The following is a 16,179-nucleotide window of genomic DNA, read 5'->3' as shown; positions in this document are numbered from 1 at the left end:
TTTTGTCCACAAACATGGACATGTCAAACAAGAATAGGAGGAAACACCTCAAAGTACACTCTCTATGGTAGCTAACCTGTAGATCATCGTCGTCGCCATCATTGATTAACTATAAGTTTTCTTCATAAAGGTTCTTCAAGTATGAAAATTTGGCATGAGCACCTCTGGTGCTCTCACATTGTATCAGGACATCCATTAGTATATTAATTAAACGCGTTCAGAGATGCATCTCCAAAGAACCCTTTGAATTTGAAAATAAGGATTAATTCGGAGATGCATCTGCAGACAAACCCCTAAAACACATACGGAGATGCATCTCCGAATTTAATTTTGGCTAAGTGAGAGACGTTCACCTATTTGGGCTTATTTTGTGGGAAAGTAGTGCGTCCGAAGATGCATCTCCGAAAATATAGGAAATTTTTTACTTTTCGCCAAGGGTTTGGGAGAATCTTTAGAGGTGCAAAAAGAAATTCCCAAGAGAATATTGTTAAAGTGGTCCACAATGAAGAAAGAGGAAAGTCCAAAAGAAATATGTCTCATATCAGATAAATCACAACTTGGTCGATTGTGTTACAAGCGTTGGAGTCTTGCTTTGGACCATCGTTGTATGAAGATCCCAAGGGTGCATTGTTTAAGCTCACATAGAAGGGCGCGGTGAACAACTACTTAATGGAGTTCGAAACACTTGGCAACTACATCGTGGACTTACGACCTTGCTTTCTCCTCAGATGTTCCATCTCTAGATTGCCCATGGAAATTTGTCGAGAAATGCAGGCCTTATAACCTTTATCATGGATTCAGGAAGCGGCTTTAGCAAGTTTATAGGAGGAAAAGATCAATAAATTTCGTCATTTCTCTCGCAATAAGGTATACTCCATACTCCCACTATTTCACCCAAACCCACATCACATGCCAACACCCCCAAAACCACTTTAACTCTTACCCCATGTGAAATGTCCCGCCGACGAGAGAATGGACTATGTTTTAATTACGATGAGAAATTTAGTCCTGGTCACAAGTGTGGGTCCAAATTATTTGTGTTTATTATGGAAGAGAATAAGTCACTTGGTTTAAATTTGACCGTTGAACCCAGTGAACCCGATCTTCCACTTGACCCGAAACCTAACCCAACCCAATATCAAGCCCAAATTAGCTTATATACCTTATTAAGGCATTTAGCTCCAGAGACATTAAGGCTAGTGGGTCATTTGTCTACCCACAATGTTGTTATTTGGATTGATATGGGTAGCACTCATAATTTTATCCAAGAAAGGTTGGTTAAGTCCTTGGGTCTTAAGGCCCAACACACTTACTCTCTAAGAGTCATGGTTGGCAATGGTAATGAGATTGAGTATCACTAGATTTTCCCACAAGTCGAGGTTCATATACAGTCTCATACTTTCACCGTTTATGTTCATGTTCTACCTCTTAATGATGTTAATATTGTGCTAAGGGTGCAATATAGTTCCTAGATCCAATTTTGACAGATTATAATGACCTTACTATGAAATTCTTACAACATAGTAAAATGGTCGAGCTCAGAGGGGATTATGGAGGTGGCCTCCACCTCATTACTACTCAACAGGTGCAACACCTCATTTATACCAATGGGGATAATGCCCTCTTCCACATTCAGGTTCTGTCTCCTGAGGCCCCTTCAACGAAAAACCAAGATCCTCATATGCAAATCCTTCTCCACAAATACAAGTCCCTATTTAAAACGTCCACTTCGCTACCACCCACTAGAGAAACCAACCATTCATTTTACGTAATTCCTAAGGCCTAACCAGTCGATGTACGACCATACCTCTATCCATATTTCCATAAACAAGATATTGAGAAACAAGTCGATACTATGATTAGTAATTGAGTCATGAAACCTAGCACAAACCCCTTCTCTTCACTAGTTCTTCTTGTCAAGAAGAAGGATGGTTCAGGGTGTTTTTGTGTGTATTGTCGTGCTTTGAATGCCATCACTATTAAACACGATTTTCCTATTCTAACGGTTGACGAGTTACTCCAAAAATTGGGTGGTGCAACATGCTTAAGAGAGCTTGATTTACTACAAGGATATCATCAAATTCAAATGTGTGAAGGGGATATAAGCAAGGGTGAATTTAGGACTCACCAAGGCCACTATGATTTTCAACTTGTGCGCTTTGGCCTTTGCAATGCTCCACCCTCATTCCAAGCTACCATGAACGCGATTTTTAAACCATTCCTGCGCCAATTCGTCATTGTGTATTTTTATGACATTTGACTTACAACACTAACTATGAGGATCATTTTAGACACGTGGAATATGCATTTCAAGTTCTACAAGAAGTGAAATTCTTTCTTAAAAAATCCAAGCACTTGTTCTCACAACACTAAATTGAATATCTTGGACGCATTGTATCATAACATGGGGCCGAACTAACTCATGAGAAGATTATTTACATTCAACAATGGCCTATTCCTACCAATCTCAAGGATCTTAATGGATTCCCGGGTTTGACAAGTTTTTATCATCGTTTCATTAATGGATACACTTCTATTGCTACTTCTTTAACACAATTTCTCAAGAAAGATCAATTTGGCTAGTCCTCTACTGCACAACTTGATTTCTATGTACTCAAGAACACTGTTAATCATATGTCATACCCTAAAATTTGCACTCCCCTTTTCACTTTTCATCTAACCTTTAACTTAAGATTCATCTGCACTCATTCATACCTCATACATGTGCATCATTCATTCATATTATCACTTTCAAACAATCATCATAGATTCAAAGTTTATGGTTATTTATACCTAATGAGAGCCACGGTTTTCTTGAGGATCAAGCCCTAGGATTGTGGTGTTGCACATCATTTGCATCTATTTCTTTTGATCACTTACAACCATTTCTAACAATTTCGTGTTGTTTGAGTTTAAAAAAAGGAGAGTTTAAACTAAATTTTAATCATACAACTATAAAATAAATGATTTAAGGGGAAACAAAACAAAATTTAATTTTATCTAGAAACACTGATTCCCAAAGGTAACACAAACATTTTTTACATTAGAGAATATGTATAACAGAAGTCATACTTCTTTGCCAATTTTTTATTATTATTATACCCATCAATATATATTAGATTCCACGGGATACAACATTCCTAAAGGAATTTTGGCTTAGGACCTTTTGAACTAGAGAATCATTTCACACAATGAACTAACTAATTCAGAGTCAGATCATTTAGAATCATATATAAAGTTGAAGGAATAAATATACCAGATAAAACACAAGTTAATGATAATTGGGAGAGATACACAGTATTCAAAAACACGTACATCATTAACCAATAGTTATTATCCAACAATTGAGAAACCATGTGTCAGAAAACCTTTTAGATTCAGGACACATAAGTGTACAGATGTTAAAAACAAAATTTTCACTAATATGCTATCAGAGACAATTAATCCAATTTTGAGTATCAGAGACTAAGTTGCCCAGATGCTACTATTCATTAGAAGCTTGTTTAGAGCTTCTGACCACATTAGCTTCTTATCATCATCAGACTTTGATCCTCCATTTTAGAAGCAAGCACTAATATTTAGCAAAATGCGTGTTCAGATTCTTTTTGATAAAATCAAATCTTTTAATAGTAAGAGGCTTGATAAATATCTATCACACCCTTTTAAATATAGTCTCTAGTAAAATGATGTTGAATAGGATTCTTTGTCAAACATATAGTAGTAGTATTATCACAAAAGATTGGAAAACTGCTTCCAACTATCTAATAGTCTTCCAACTAATATTTCATCCATAGTAGTTATGTGCAACAACTTACAGTTGAGATATATTATGATTCTGCTGTAGACAGCTTATGATATTAGGTTTTCACCTATGAATTAACAACTTCCACTAGTGGATTTTCTTTCAATTATATCCTTAGCATAGTCAGCATCACATAATCCAACTAGCTTATAGTATAGGGATTTTTTATAAAGCAGCCCTAGATTGGTTCTTCCCTTCAAATACATACAGATTCTCTTAACAACTATTAATTGAGTAGCTCTAGGATCTAACTGAGATCTTACACACAGACATACACTAAATAAAATATTTGGTATAGACGATATTAAATAAAGAAGAGAGCCAATCATACCTCTATACAGTTTCTGAAAGACTTTGGTGTTGCTTTCCTCTTTGCTCAATTGCAGGTTGGATGAATATGAGTTGTCATGATCTTGAAATCATCAAGCTTGAACTTCTTCAGAAGCTCCTTTGTATAATTTTCCTGATGAACATAGACTCCATACTTGCATTGATTGATTTGAATACCAAGGAAGAACTTCCGTTCTCCCATTATACTCATCAAAAACTCAGCTTGCATTGTTTTTGAAAATTCTTGGCAAAGGAAAGCATTAGTAGAACCAAAGATAATATCACCCAGATATACTTGGACAATTCATATATCATTTTTAAGTGTCTTTCTAAAGAGTGTAGTGTCTACATTCCCTTTTTGAAAACCATTTTCTAACAAAAAACTACTCAGTCTCTCATACCAAGCTCAGGGAGCTTGTTTGAGTCCATATAGCGATTTCTTATGTTTGAAAACATGATATGGGTGGACTGAATCCTTAAATCCGGGTGGTTGTTTAACATACACTTCTTCAAAAAATGACTCCATTTAAAAATGCACTCTTAACATCCATTTGGTATAAAATAATATCATGATTATTAGCATAAGAGAGAAGTAACATGATTTCCTTTAACCTTGCAACATGTGCAAAGGTTTCAGAGAAATTTATACCTTCTTCCTGACTGTAGCCTTATTTCTTACCACTTTTCCTTGCTCGTTGAACTTGTTTCTGAATATCCATTTTGTTCCAATAATGTTCTTCTGCAGCGATTTGGGTACCAAATTCCAGATATCATTTCTTTGAAACTTATTTAACTCTTCTTGCATAGCCACAATCCAACCATCATCAGAAAGTGTTTCATCAATAGAAGTAGGTTTAGTCATAGAGAGTACTCATAGAATTTAATTATATTCTCTGAAGGCAGACCATGTCTTTCTAAGGCTATCTTTGTTTCCAATAATTAACTCTTCTGGATGAGAAGACTTGTACTTGAAGGTCTTCTTGGATCGTAATGCTTCTAAGAAGACATCTTGTTCTTCTTTAGGTTCTTCAACATCTGGATGAGCTTGTGAGGTATGATCAACTTCTGGATTACCAGCTTCTGGAGTTCCGATAGCTTATGGGCATTCAGCTACTGATGGATTACTAACTTATGAACTTCCACCTTCCTGATTTCCAACTCCTGATGTGTCTTCAAATACACAGATTTCTAAAAAAAATTGAACCAGCTCTGACATTTTACTATCAAGCTATTTGTCTTCAAATTTAATATGTATTGACTCTTCAACCATATTGGTTTCAGAGTTATACACCCTGTATTCTTTTGAGCATTCAGAGTATCCCAAAAAGATACCCTTATGAGCTTTAACATCAAATTTCTTCAAATATACTTTATTGTTTATAATGTAACAAGTACAACCAAAGTGATGAAAATAAGAAATGCTTGGCTTTCTTCCATTGAACATATCATATGATGTTTTATTCATAATAGGTATAATATAGATTCTATTCTAAACATAACATGTTGTGTTTATGGCTTCTGCCCATAAGTACTTTGGTAAGTTGTTTTCATGGATCATGATTCTGGCCATTTCTTGTAAAGATATGTTCTTTCTCTCTACAAATCCATTTTTCTATGGAGTTATAGGATAAGAGAACTCATGGAGAATTCCATGCTTTTCACACGAAAAAAAATCAAATGGCTCATTTTCAAATTCACCATCATGATCACGTCTTACCTTTAAAATTTTAGATTCTTTCTCAGTGTGTACTTGTATGCAGAAGATATTGAACACATCATATGATTCATCCTTGGTTCTAAGGAATTTAACCCAAGTCCACCAGGTGTAGTCATCAACAATGAATATACCATATTTCTTCGCATTGATTGATGTAGTACTAAAAGGACCAAACACATCAATGTGAAGAAGTTATAAGGGTCTAGAGGTAGAGACAATGTTTTTAGATTTGAAACAAGTTTTACTGATTTTTCCTACTTGGCATGCTCCATAAAGAGCATCTGGGTGATAGTTGAGGTCTGGAAATCCTTTAACAAGTTTCAACTTGTTAAGTTTAGAAATTAATCTCGAGTTAGCGTGACCTAACCTTATGTGTCAAATCCACTTCTCATCACTCACTGATAGAAGGAAAAGTACCTTCTAATCAACCAATTCAGAAAAATTAATTTTATAAACATTTCTCTTTATCTTACCTATGAACACTATGGACTTGTCAGATTCATTCATGACTATGCAATTGTTCTTATTAAACATGACTTTATAACCAGTGTCACAAAATTCACTAATGTTAGGTAGGTTATGTTTAAGTCCACTTGCAAGCCAAACATTATTTATTGAAATAGAGGAGTTACCAATAGTACCCATAATAGTGATCTTTCCTTTTTGGTTTCCTCTAAATCCTACAGTTCCTCTCTCTTTCAGAGTTAGGGTTTGGAACATACGCCTTTCTCATGTCATATGTTGTGAGAAGCCATTGTCCAGCTACCATGATTGTTGCTTTGCTTCTCCCTTGAAGCATATTTGTAGCAAAGACAATTTGAGATTTAGACCCATATTCTTATGGGTCCTTTATGGTTGGTTCATATAGGTTTCTTCTTATTTTTTACCTTTGCTCTCATATAATAAGGTTTAAGATTATTCAATACTTTTGATTTAAAATTCATAGTCTTGAATAGACCTTTGCCTTAGATTCTGCACATTTCAGAACCTTATCTCCTATTATCTTAGGTTATGGCTTCTTCAGAACCTTTGAATTTATAGTCTTAGGTTTTGGTTTCTTCAGAACCCTTGACTCAACAACTTTAGGTTCTGACTGATTTAGAACCTTTGCATTCACAACAGCAGTTACAAAATAAGAGTCAAGCCCTTTTTTAGCAGAGCTTGAATAACAAGGATCTGTTGGTTTACTCAAGGTCTCAAACCTTGGATTAAAAGCTTTTCGTGAGTAACAAAATCCTTCTCCTTTGCTTCTACTTACTCCATAAATAATGGAAGGAAGTTTAGTTCTATTAAGTCCATTTATGATAAATTCTTGAAGAGCCATTTCATGCTCATCAAAAGGTTTATCCGACACTTCCATTACTAGAGCAATATGAGCATTCTCTAGAGCTTCATTTTTATTTTGAACAAAATTTAATTCTTCTTTCAAAATATCATATTATTTTTTCAATATTTTCATGTGTCTGACTTTCTCCTGACATCTTCCCATGAGATCTTGAATAAAATTAATTAAATCAGAACAAGATAGTTTAGAAAATACCTCATCCTCTTCCTCAGACTCTGAGCCAGAATCTGAGTCAGATTATGAGTCAAATTCTTCTTATGAAGATGTAAGAGCCATCAATGCAAGGTTGGGTTGATCTTAATCCTTTTCAGAGTCTCCCTCATTGTCAAGTTCATCCCATGTTTCCATGAGACTTTTCTTTAATTTGTTTCCGAATCTATCTTTCTGAAAGCTTCCCTTCTTTGACTTGTCCTTTTGTATTTCAGGATATTCAGCAATGAAGTGACCAGGCTTATTATAGTTGAAACATCCTTTCTAATCATACTTCTTTTCTCTATAGCCAGATCCTCTGAAGCCACTTTTTTGCCAACGAATCTCTTGTTCTGTCTGGCCAAATACTGAAACCTTTAAATGATGAAGGTCATTTCCTCATCATTTGAGTCATCTTCAGAACCTTCTGAATAAGAAGTTTCTTCAGACTCCCAGACTTGAGGATCCGTGGAAATTTTAGCAACAAATTTTAAACCGAGAGGCTTTGACTTTCTGATAGGTTCATCTACATTGAGCTCCATATCATGGATATGAATATTACTGATGAGACTTTCAAGACTTAATGTGATTAAGTATTTAGCCTCCTAAATAGTTATCAATTTAGGTCTGTATCTAACAGGAAGACTCCTAATAATCTTCTTGACATGATCAGATGCAGTGTAGCTCTTGTTTAGAACTCGAAGTCCTGATGCAAGAACTTGAAACCTATAGAACATGGTTTCAGAGTCTTCATCCTTCTTCATTCTGAACAACTCATATTGTTGAACTAGAAGGTTAGCCTTAGCTTCTTGAAATTCTTGATTCCCTTCATAGGTAGAATATAGGGATTTGAAAGTGGTCTTAGTTGTATATTTATCGATGATTTTGATGTACTCAGAATGAGGTAAAGCATCAACCTGGATGCCTCTAACTCTATGATGTTTTCTATAGACCTTTTTTTGAACTGGTGTGAGAGTTTTTGTATTAGACACCATTCCAACTCCATTAACTAGATAGTAAATGCCATATTCTAGAATATCCTATAACTCATCATCAAGGGCTATGATATGAGTATACATCATGCTCTTCCATCATTCAAACTTAGTAGAGTCTCCATTGAAAATTTAAGGTCTAGTTGTATAATTTTTATTTTCTAGATTTCTATAATCATGATTTAAAGCAGCATGTGGAGTAGGAGTACCACTCCCAGATTCAATAACACCAGACATTACTCAATATGTTTTTCTCATGATATTTTTTTGTACCACTTTTAAGTGTTAAGCACAGATTGTGCTTTGATACCAACTGAAGGTGAGAAAAATACAAGAAAGGGGGTTGAATTGTGTTGACTTTTTATTTATTTTTAATCTCTTAAGTCATATTCTAAACACAAGGTTATAGAATCTGATTTAGTCATAGGTAGGAAGAGGATATAATATACAAGAAAGAAGAATAACACACAGAGTTATCCTGGTCCCTCTCACAACTCGAGAGTAATCCAGTCCCCTTGTACTTACAAGAGATTCTCACTATAATCACACAAGATTATAATTTTCTCAAGCATACAAGCAAGAGACTTACTTAGCTAAAACACATAAGTAAGAGACTTATTTGATCAAGCACACAATCAAGAGACTTATTTTTCTCAAGCGCACAAGTAAGAGACTTCCTTTTCTCAAGCATATAAGCAAGATACTTCCTTTGCTTAAACACTAAAGTAAGAGACTTCCTTTGCTCAAGCACACAAGCAAGCGAATTCAAATGCTCAAACACTTAGTAAAAGACTTCTAACAATCTACCTAGTAGATAAATGATTATTCGGTGAATACACTTGATATACAATCAGAGGTGTAAAAATAATACAACACAATAAGACTCTTTTAAGACTTAAGTATTTCTAAGATATACAAGGATAAGAAGTCCTAAGTTTAGTTTGTGCTTTTACTTTGACATAGTAACTTCTCGTTTTGCCAATTGATGTTCATTAGCCTTGTTGGCCTTTTTTCTTCAAGTATTTTAGCTCCTTAAATAGAGAAGAAAAAGAGTAGTTGAAGATGCAATACATTAGAGTACTTTGAGAAGCTTCAAAAGAGATGTTGGGATGATTCACCAAATTGTCAGGTTAGGTGAAGGCTAGTTTGAAAAACCTTTTCTACAAAAGGAATTAGCAGTTGTATCCTAACAAACTCTAAGAAGAAAATACAACTTAGGTCTTCACATGACAAAGTATGTTCAGAGATGAACAATGACCTATCAGTGTCGCCTTGGTCATTGTGCTTTAACTGGCCCAGGTTCTGATCATCAGAAGCATGCTTCTTCCAAGTATGGTCTTTAGAGTCTGACTCCTTCAGACTCATATCTTCGTACGTTGACCTATTCAAAAGTTGACTTCTTCAGAGTTTGATCTTCAACTTCAGATCCATAAAATTGATCTTAAGCTTCTCTTTGAATGTTCATAGTCAGAACCAACACTTGGATTCAATATGAAATTTTAGTCTATGGTCCTGCACACTTGAACAAACATTAGTATACCCAATTTTTCTTTAAATTATTTTTTATCATCAAAACCTAAGAGATATGAGACAACCCAAATTTGTTCCAACATAGTATTGAAATGTGGCCATTCAAAGTAGTGCAATACATATCATTCTAGATTTCTCAATTTTCATATCTTTATTCAATTCAAATCAAAGGTGTAAAGTGTGTGTGTGTGTGTGTGTGTGTGTGTGCGCGTGAGAGAGAGAGAGGGAGAGAGAGAGAGAGAGAGAGAGAGAGAGAGCATATCTGTGAGGATCATTCATGTGCTTGTGATTATGTGTTCAAGCTTGAGTTTTGTTCCAACATATGGTATCTAGAGATTCTAGTTCAATTCTTGGGTGATCTTGAGAAATGGATTCTCGTCCAAATAGGCATTTCTCTAACAATATTCCATTTTTAAATGGAAAGAACTATGATAATTGGTGCAAGAAGATGATGGTGGTGTTCAGCTATCAAGATGTGTGGGATCTTAAAAGAATGGTGTTACACCAATTAATGTTCCTACCACTGATGATCACAAGAATTCACATAAAGAATTGATAATGAATAAAGAATTGAATAAGAAGGATTATAAAGTTCTCTTTATGATTCACCAGTGTGTCATTGCAGACAAATTTGAGAAGGTTGGAGATGTTGATTTATCAAAGGAAGCATGGGATGTATTGGAGCAGTCATTTGATGGTGTTGAGAAGGTGACGGGGTGAAGTTACAAACTTGCAAGAGGTTGTATGAGTTGCTTAAAATGAAGGAAAATGAAGCATAAGCGATTTCTTTACATGACTGATTATGTTGGTGAACAAAATCAAGATGTGTGAGGAGGTGATATCAACCAAGTATGTAGTAGTAAGGATCTTGAGATATTTTTCCCCAATATTTGATCATATCGTGGTGGCTATAGAAGAGTTCAAATATTTTTCATATTTGACAAAAGAAGAATTGCAGGGGTCTCTAGAATATCATGAACAAAGAATGCATGAGAGGATTGTAAGTAGGGAAAAAGTAGAGGTTGCATTATAGGCACAATGAAACAATGATAAAAAAAGGTAAAGGAAAGTGGAATGGAAACAAAGGTAGAGGTGGTCACAACAACTCAAATGGTAAAAACTATCAGCAAGAAGCCAATTCATCAAATCAGAAACAATTGCAAATCAAGGTGGCTATAAAGGTGGTGGTAGAAATAGAGGTAGAGTAGGAAGATCAAGAAGATGATGTAAATCTGGTAAAGCTAGAGGATGAAGTTGTGTTGATGATGGTGACAACAAAGAAAGAAGAAAACTATAGAGACCAATGGTATTAGGATTCAAGATGTTTATCCCACATGACTGGTAGAAAAGACTAGTTTGTTAATAACAACCAATCCATGAAGAATAAAGTGAAGTTTGCAAATGATAACACATTGGCTGCATAAGGCATTGGTGATGTCTCGATCATGAGGAAATATGGCAAGCAGTCATTGATCTCAAATATGCTATACATTCCATGTATGAAAAGTAATCTACTCGACATTAGCCAATTGATTGAGAAGAATAATAAAGTGTTAATAGAAGACAAGATGATGAAAGTACCTAACTCAATAGGAAATAGGACCTTCAAGAGTGAACTTGATGTGTTAGAGCATAAATGCCTAACAACTTTGGCTAGAAGATATGAGTGGCTATGGCACTATAAGCTTACCCATCTCAATTTTAGAGATATTAGTCACTCGAAGAAGCAAAACATGGTTTCAAGGTTGCTTGAAATTCATATTCATAGTGAAGTGTGTGAAGAATGTGTAAAAGCCAAGAAACACAAGAATAACTTCAGCAAGGATGCATGAAGCAAGTCTAGAACCACTATTGAAGACATAAACTCATATGTGTGTGGTCCCATTCAATTTGACTCAATTGGAGGTAACAAATACTTTGTCACATTCATGATGATTTCAGCTGAAAAATTATGGACATACTTGATTAAGAAGAAAAGTAATGTGATTGATGTGTTTGTCAAGTTCAAGCCCATGGTAGAAAGTCAAAGTGGCCACAAGATTAAGGTGTTAAGAATTGATGGTGGATGTGAGTATGTGTCAAGTGAGCTTGATACACTATGTGAAAGAGAAGGAATTATTCATGAGGGTGTGCCACCATATACACCTAAACAAAATGGGATTGCAGAGAGAAAGAACATGACCATTATGGACATGGTGGGAAGTATGTTGAAGAGAAAGCACTTACATAATGAACTATGGGGCGAGGTTATGCCCACTGCTACATACATATTGAATAGGTGGCCAATCAATAGGCTAGAGAGGATGACATTATAAGAATGTTAGTATGGTGTGAAACAAAGCTTGAGTCACTTAAAGGTGTTTTGGTCTATTGCATATAGACATGTGCCTGTTCAATTGAGGAGGAAGCTTGCTGAAAAATCAAGCCAAATTATCTTAATTAGTTATCACTCAACTAGAGGTTAAAAGTTGTTTGATCTTATGAGTAAGCAGAATATGGTTAATAGAGATATGGTCATAGATGAATTGAAAGAATGGGATTAGAGAAATAGTGTTAAGAAGTATTCTTTTAAAATAATGTATGAAGAAGCAAGTAGTGAAGCTGAAGTGCAAACTCAAGTAGGCACCAATAGGCCTCAGAGAGCTAGAAACATGCCATCCATACTGCAAGATTGAGTAGTCACACCATATGATGTGGTCAATGATGAAGGGGAGCTAGTGCAGTATGCACTTTATGCAGACACTGAGCCAGTAAGTGTGAATGAGGCATTGAACGATCCTAAATGAGTGAGCTCTGTGATAGAGGAGTCAGACTCTATAGAAGTCAACAAGAGTTGGTCACTTGTTGGTTTACCACATGGTAAGAAGTCAGTTGATGTGAAGTAGATAATGTTGTTACACAAAAAATACAGAGTCGTCATCGGATTTTATTTATTACAAAGGGAAAAAGGGAAATATCGAGAAAACCCCTAAAGAATGGCCATCGCAACCATGAACAGATTCAGAAGTCGGTTATGCAAGGGGAAGGTATTAGCACCCCTCACATCCGTCATACTCGATGGGAACCATATTTATTTCTCTTGACTTGATTGGGTGTCGTTATCTTAAAGCTTATTTGCTGAAGGTATATAGAGTGGAAGTGAATTTTTTATTAGTATGCTCGCAATAGATTTGGGTCATCGTGCCTACGTATGCTCACTTGTTGAAGTGAGAAATCAGAGCCTCATAGTTCGTGGTAAAAAATGATTGTTTGTTGGTTGATTTTACCTTGAAAAAGGATTTTCAGAGTGATGCCCTAAGATGCAAAATATAGTTTGATGAGTTGATGTTTTTTTTTATGTTTTTGAAAACAAGATTATTTGACTTCGGATTGAACTAAAGACTATGGGTAGAGGTGAATAATTCAAACTACCAAGTCAAGCGTCTTGTGTCCAAAATATTCAGAATGAGGATAGGAAAACTCCATTCTCATTCCTTCTCCACCACTTAAGGCTCATGGCATACAATCCTAAGCATATTTTATTGTGTTTTTGAACTTGATTTAAGAAAACGTTGTTTTATGTTGTATCAAGGGTTTATTTTATTGTTTTGAAATGGTGACGATCCAAGCTCTTAAGGTTAGCTAACAAGCAATAACAAAACAAAGGAAAACGAGGAAAAAAGTACACCAAAGTGGGGGAGGGATACATGAAAAATACAAGGTAATAATGCGAGAAATAAAGGGTCCCGTTTTAAGGTAGCCCAAGAGAAAATCTTGTGTGTGCATTATGTCATAAGCTAACAAATGGATAATGGAATCAACATGTCTCCCTAGGGTAGTTCCATGAGTGAAAGCCATTCTTTCAATAAAAGATTACAAGTCCTCAAAAACTCCAATTTGCATAATTCAATCACAATAGTCCAAGTCCAATCAATGGGCCTAATAAGTCCTCTAAGTCCATCATGTTAGGTCCCACATAAAGTCCATAATACTCGAAGCTTAGGTCTCCATGAAGATGAATTAAGTCTTTTTTTAGTCTTTTCCATTTTTATCATGTTTTTGTTTATTTTTAATTAAATCATAAGAAAAAGAACAAAAGGTCAAATAAATGATATGATGATAAAGTGAATGAATGCTAATATACAAGAATTAAATTTCAAGAATTTAAATTACAAGAATTTAAATTGCACAAATTTAAATGTTAGAAGTTAGAAGTTAGCATTGTATAATGTAAAAGTTAGAAGTTAAATGTTAAAAAAAACAATCACTTAGTGATCATCTATCAACAAATCAAAAGACCCGAACATATGCTTCTCCACGGGATAACCTATCATCAACTCAAAGTGTCAAAAATGATCACTCTATCATTTATCAACAAGTTTGAATTAAAGAAGATTGAATCAACCAAAGGATATTGATCTATGGATGATTTGAGATGATGAAGATTAATCAACCAAGCAATCAAAAGATGAATAAAGAATGTTGAAATAAAAACAATTAAAAAGTTAGCAGTTAGATGTTAGTTTGCATAAAATTAAAGTGTTAGCAAAAATGCACAAAATAATATCAAAGTAAAAGTAATAGCGTATGAGTAATAAGAGAGAAAAAATTCAGCAACACCAACATCTCTACACATGAAGTGCAAAGTCTCATGTCAAGAAGCAACCACCACCACCGGAGCTCCGGCACCACCGCGCTGGAATCAAGAAATATAACCAACATTCTACTCCTCTCATCCTCCTCTATCCTAATCTCTCATCTATTCTAACCAATAGTTAACCAATTCTAAAAATTGTAGCATTAAAGTTACGAACCCCAAGCACTAAAACTGAAATTAAATGGAGATGGAGGAAAGTCAAGCCACCAAACCACGAGGCTTTGATTCTCCAATGTATAAGCTACATTGTGGTATAAAAACTTCAGCAAATAGAGAAGGATACAAAATCGCCGAACTACAAGATGGAGGATTATCTTGGAACTTGCTGAAATTTGAAGATGATGAAGATGCAGAAAATAGAGGTATTCTTCTTTGATCTTCTACTTCTGATTTTTAATTATTCGACTCTGAAAAATTCTGAAGTTGATTGTTGATATTGATGTTGATTTTTTGAATTTTAGGAAGTGTGGAATGTAGGAAGTTTAGGTCAATTGATAACAAGCTTCAATGTGAAGCTTGCTTCAATGGTGAGAATAAGAGCTTTAGTGTAGAAATAGGAATTGGAGAAGATGAAGTGAGAGGAGAAAATTTGAATTTGCAATAAGTGCTCAAAAGTTTGAATGGTCAAGGTTCTAGCAGAAAATTAATTGTGGAGAATGAATTCTAATTTATAGAGTGTTATCAAGGGTAAATTTGGAATGAAATTGAGGAATTTGGGTTTGTATCAAATGGAAATTAATTGAATTATTTGAATTATTTGTGAATTTATTCAAAAATAAAATGATGGAAAATTTTGAAAAATGGGACTGGTTTATATTGTTGCTGCTACTGCACTGATATGCATTGGGACTGGTTTTATGTTGAGTTGACTATGTCCCATGTGTAATTAGTTACCTGATTTTGCATAATTGGTTACACACCTGAAAACTAGTATAAAAATTCTGATTTTTGCCTGTGTAACAGATTACCAAAATCTGTGTAATCGGTTACATGCAGGAAACTAGAGTAAAAATTCTGATTTTTATCCGTGTAACCGGTTACATGAATCGGGGTAATCAGTTACATGCAGGAAAACTTGTGTTTTTGGGTTACTAAAAGGCTTGAAAATGTAGGTGTAACTGGTAACCTGATTTTGCATAACCATTTACATGCGTGAAAAAAGTGTATTTTGGGCTTTTCACTAATTTGTGGCATGTTGGGACCGCGACCCATTGTGTATGTTTTTGCTGGTTCGACTCGTGATGTGGTGTTGAACAACACTCTAACATGGTTCAGAAGCTCAAACATGAAGAACTCATAGAGAAATGAAATGATAGAGTATAGTAAGGTCAATTGAACTTGGTCAACCGTTTGACGAAAAAGTCAACAATTGACCAAAAGTCAACAGTTGACCAAAAGTCAATTAGGGGTCAAATGATGTGGAAATATGTAATTTGGTTTTCTGGGACTCTTTTATAATGACATGGGATAACTTTCTACCATGTCTTATATTGAACATCTGAATTTGTACATTCATAACCAAATCCAATTCCATGTGTCAGTCTACCTGATCCAATGGCATCTCCGCCCTAAATTAATCGCAATACCAAAATACCATAGGCTAGGTTTTCAAGAACACCATTACAGAAGTTATCTAAC

The sequence above is a fragment of the Lathyrus oleraceus genome, chromosome 7 (assembly GCF_024323335.1).
Source record: "Lathyrus oleraceus cultivar Zhongwan6 chromosome 7, CAAS_Psat_ZW6_1.0, whole genome shotgun sequence".
NCBI lineage: Eukaryota > Viridiplantae > Streptophyta > Magnoliopsida > Fabales > Fabaceae > Lathyrus > Lathyrus oleraceus.
Note: the sequence above shows the minus strand (reverse complement) of the source record.